This window comes from Microtus ochrogaster, chromosome 2 (genome assembly GCF_000317375.1).
Source record: "Microtus ochrogaster isolate Prairie Vole_2 chromosome 2, MicOch1.0, whole genome shotgun sequence".
Classification (NCBI taxonomy): Eukaryota; Metazoa; Chordata; class Mammalia; order Rodentia; family Cricetidae; genus Microtus; species Microtus ochrogaster.
In genome coordinates this window covers 10010403-10015587 of record NC_022010.1, presented here as the reverse complement: position 1 = coordinate 10015587, position 5185 = coordinate 10010403, and the positions used below count along the sequence as shown (strand labels likewise).

Sequence of the window (5185 nt, the reverse complement as noted above, 5' to 3'; positions counted from 1 at the left end):
GGACTCATGAAGAAGATTCTTGTCTTGGATAGGGTTATTGCTGTGATGAAACACATGACCAAAAGCAACTTAAGAAGGAAAGGGTCTATCCACTCACCGTTCCACGTACCAATTCATAATCAAAAGCAGTGTGGACAGCAACTTAAACAGAGCAGGAACCTGGAGGCAGGAGCTGATGCAGAGGCCATGGAGGCTCCCCATGACTTGTTCAGCCTGCTTTCTTATAGAACCCAGGGCCACCAGCCCAGGGATGGCAACACCCACAGTGGGCTGGGTCCTTCCTCATCAATCACCAGTTAAGAAAATGTCCTACAGCTGGATCTGATGGAGACATTTTTTCAGTTGAGGTTTCCCCCTTTCGGATAACTCTAGCTTGTGTCAAGTTGACATAAAACTATCCAGCACAGTCCACTTTGTTCTTGTTACCCTACTGAGTCTCCAGCCTTCATGGGTCTGGCACCTTCTCCTTCCTTCTCTACAAAGAAGACCTGACAAGTGAGGGGGCCCAAGCCAGAAGGCTCCCGTAGATGGGTCCTTCAAAATCACCAATCTCGACTCAGCTATCATTTCTTCCAAGCTTCCCTTGGAGTTACCTGACCCTGGAACCCAACGAGCATTCAACCTGGGGATACTCCCTCTCGCTATTGCTTTCCTTTGTACCATGAGGATAGCCTCATTCCTTTGGGTGTTTGATGACTCACGCCCGGTGTCCTCCTCACTTTATATAATCCGCAGAAACAGGCGTTTCCAGAATCTGGAACCAAGTTCGACTTGCCTACTAGATCTGTCGAACTGACCAATTCAACAAATGAATAACCAAGGAGGCAAGAGACTGAGGAACACCTGTTTCTATCAGGGCAGGAAGACGACGGTGATGAGGGCAGAGCAATGGATGGGCCAGCAGAGCTCAATGATTGGTAAGCCTGGCTGGCCAGTGAGCCCCAAGGGCCTTTCAACTCTTCCTCCACAGCATGATCATTACGGGTGCTCTAGGGATCTGAACTTGGGTCCTCATGCCTGTATGTCAAGCCTTCTGAGCCTTCTCCTTGGCCCTGTGTGCTCTTTGTAAATTCCTAAGTCAAGGACAGAGCCAAGCCCAGGCAGGCTGGGCACATGAGATTCTGAGTCTAAGCCCCACTCACGTGAGTTGTGATGGTGACATGTGACTATGATGTCTAAATTCGGCTTCTTCATCAATAAATATAGATCAGGTCAGAGCTTCCCTCGTAGAGCCAGGGACAGGCTAAATGTGGCAGCCATGTGCAATCTAGGACCAGATGGGTCATTACAATCATGGGTAGAACCTGGCCATAGTGGCACACACCTTGAATCCCAGCACTAGGGAGGCAGAGGCAACTGGATCACTGTAGGTTCAAGGTCAGCCTGACCTACACAGTGAGATCCAGGACAGTCATACATAGTATGATCCTATCTTGGGAAAAGAATTTCAAGGAAAGCTTCCATTAGATGTTTTTGTTTGTTTGTTTGTTTGTTTGTTTGTTTTATGGTGAAAAAGTGTATATTTAGAACTAGCTGGCTGGGCTCAGTTTAGATGATTCCAATCTTGTTGGCAACATCCAGAGCATCATAATCAGGAGCCAATCGAATATACGCCTTCTTCTCTCCGTCGGGCCTTATGAGGGTGTTGACTTTGGCCATATCGATGTCATAGAGTTTCTTCACAGCCTGTTTGATCTGGTGCTTGTTGGCCTTGATGTCCACAATGAACACAAGTGTGTTGTTGTCTTCTATCTTCTTCATGGCTGACTCGGTGGTCCGGGGAATTTGATGATGGCATAGTGGTCAAGATCGTTCCTCCTGGGCGCGCTCTTCCAGGGGTATTTAGGCTGCCTTCGTAGCCACAGGATCTTGGGCCACCGAAAAGTGGGCGATGTGCGGATCTTCTTTTTGTGGCTGTGGACACCTTTCAGCACTGCCTTCTTGGCTTTCAAGGCCTTTGCTTTAGCTTCGGCTTTGGGAGGGGCAGGAGCTTCCTTCTTCGCTTTCGGCGCCATCTTGACCTCCATTAGATGTTTTAATGCCTTGAACGCCTGATTGCTGAGTAGTTAATATGAAGTCACGTGATATTTGTGTTTTAAATGTGTTGTCAGATGACTTAGGGTTTAGCTGTACCATTGCTATTTCCCATTTTTATTAAATCTTTTCATGTCTTAAAAATATTCTGAGATCGTAGAAGGAAATGACTTAAGGCTTTAAGTGTTATTTTTTTAATGTTTGCTGAATAAACACAGTTTTAAAATGAAGATAGTCCATCGGGGAAGTGCAAATCAAAACCACACCAAGACTCTCAAGACCCAGGTTCTCATCCTCAACACCCTTATAAATGTTGGGTATGGCAGTGCACACCTCTAATCCCAGAACTGGGGCATGGAGACAGGGGGTTCCCTGGGGCTTGGTGGCCAGCCACACCAGGCTGAAAGGCAGGATTTGAGTTAAAGTAATGTAGAATGGGGCTTGATGGCTCTCAGCTTTAATCCCAGAACCCAGGAGGCACAGCAAGAGGGTGTCTGTGAGTTACAAGCCAGCTTGGTTTATGCGGTGAGTTCCAGGCCAGCCAGGACTACATAGTGAGACTCTGTCTCAACACACACACACACACACACACACACACACAGAGAGAAAGAGAGGGGGGGGGACTGTAAAGTGGAGGGAGATTGAGGAAAGTCACACTGATGGGCCCCTCTGGCTTCCACGTGTTCACACACCACACACACAATAGAATGGATGCCTTGAGTTACTAGCATCCTCATTGTCTTCTGAACTTCTTTTTGTAGAGAGGACTCTAAGGACCTACTCTGTAAGCCATTCTCAAGGAGACAAGCCACCAGCACAGTCACCACGTGAGACCTTTTCCACTCAGAGCCAAAGCCTGTACACAGTCAGGGCTCCCTATCCCAGCAGCACCAACCAAACCTCCCATGCTGAATTTCACTGGACAGGTTTGAAGTCACAGGAGCATCCCTGAACCCACCAGTTACTGTGGCAGATGGGATAGAATTTCCTCATTGGCCACACTGGAGGCACTGTGCATTCTGGGAACTAGAGGGCAGTACCCACGGTGATGCTGGGGCACGCTTGCCAGTTCCAGGCTTAGTGAGAGATCCTGTCTTAAGGGAATAAGGAAGAGATGGATAGAGAAGGACACCCAAGTCCTCCTCTGGCCACCACACATGTGTGAGTTCATGCATAGTGAGCACACACATGTGCGTGCATGCACACAATTTTTTCTACATCTGGTAGATTTAGAACATAGAATTATCCATGATCCAAGAGTATATGTGCAACACTAGCAATAGCTTCAGATGGGCAGATTTCTCCTTTTTCTTATTTTGGGTCTCCTGTGTTGAGTTCATGCGATGGGTTGCCTCTTGAGTCAAGGACCATCGTCTTGTCATTGTATCTGTTCTGATCTGAACACAGAGCTGTGATTTATGTCATGGATGAGTAAGAGAGCTCAGAGAGGTTAAGTGACTCATTCCAGGTTGCACAGGCAGGATGCAGACTCTTTCTCTTGGGTTCAAAGACCCTCGATCTTTTTCTCCGTTAGCATATTATTCCTCCGTGATCCTCTCTTGTCCCCTCTCACCCTTCCCACTAGGCTTCCTCTCCCCAAAGTTTCCCCTTCTACTCTATTTTCTTTTTTAAAAAATCTGGATTCTGCTATTCTGCCCTTGAGTGAAATATACAACATTTGTCCTTCTGAATCTGGCTCATACCACTTAGCATGGCCTGTGGTCCCCTCCCTTTCCATCACACTGCATGACTTTGTCCTTTAGGGCTGAATAATACTCCGCTGTGTATCTGTGCTGGGTTTTCTTTGTCCATGCATCCACTGATGGTATCAGGGCTGGCTCTGTGTCTTAGCTTTTTGCGGACAGTGTTCCATATTACATGGGTGTGCAGGCGTCTCTGAAGTGGCCTTGTGGGTTTGGACTCTGGAGGCGGACAGTGGGATGCCATGGTAGTTCCTTTTAGAGATTGCTTCCACAGTGGCTGGATTGTTTGGCATCCTCACCAGCAGTGAAGGCTTCTTCCTCTTGTGCCATCCTTGTCCACATTCTTGATGGCAGCCATTCTTATTGGGGTGAGGTGGATTCTTTTCTCCCCCACTTTTCTTTCATTGAAAAAACATTCAGACAGTATATTCTGATCATGCTTTTCCCTTCCCTCAACCTCTCCCAGTTCTTCCCCTTCTCCCCACCCACCCAACTCCTCTCCCCTCTCTCTTTCTCTACAAAACAAAACACATAAAAACACCAAAAAATGAAAACCAGAATATACAAGTAAAAGACTAACAAGACAAAAAAAAGTCTTGCAAATTTGCAATGCAAAATGAGGCCAGTTCCTTCGAAAATGCCACCGAATTTGTTTTGTATTGACCAACAACTCCTGGGCATGGAGTGAGATTCCGTTGGAGAAAACTAATTTTTCTCTTGTCAGTGGGTATCAATTACAGATGGGGTCTTGGTTAGCTTGCGCTCACTTCCTCCTCCGTGTGCTGGGATGGCATCTGGCTTGAACCTGAGCAGCCTGTGTGTCTGTGACAGTCTCTGTGAGTTCATAGGTAAGTCAGTCCTGCAGCATCTGGAAGACACTGTCTTTGGAGACATCCATCCCTGCTGGTCCTTACATTCTTTCCAGTGAGGAAGAGTTTTATTTAATGTAGTCTTGATTTTCATTGCCTGATTAGGAACCCTATGGTGTCGTGTCTCTCCTTGCTGCAAAGGCCTGTGAGACAGAGAACTCACTTCTTCCCTAGTTCCCACACAGGACCTCCAGAAGACAGTTACAAAGAACTTCATCAGAAGTCACCAATATGCCCAAAAGACTGCAAAGGTCATTAAAGTACCCTCAAAAAAATTGGGGAGCTCAGTTGGGTGATGGTGGCACATGCCTGTAATCCCAGCACTCCCAGAAGGCAGAGGCAGGCAGATATCCATGAGTTCGAGGCCAGCCTGGTCTACAAAGCAAGTTCTAGGATAGCCAAGTCTACACACAGAGAAATTCTGTCTTGAACCCCCGCCAAAAAAAGAATTGGGGAGTTCATGCTTGTAATCCTACATCTCGGGAGACTAAAGCAGGAGAGTATCCAGGATTCAAAACCAGCCTGAAGGGGGCTGGAGAGATGGCTCAGCGGTTAAGAGCACTGCCTGCTCTTCCAAAG

At 47.2% G+C, this 5185-nt stretch overlaps 1 pseudogene; it reads right to left on the bottom strand.

Moving 5' to 3' along the window:
- Positions 1-1535: 1535 nt before the first annotated feature.
- LOC106143989 lies at positions 1536-2015 on the bottom strand (annotated as a pseudogene).
- Between the last annotated feature and the right edge of the window lie 3170 nt (positions 2016-5185).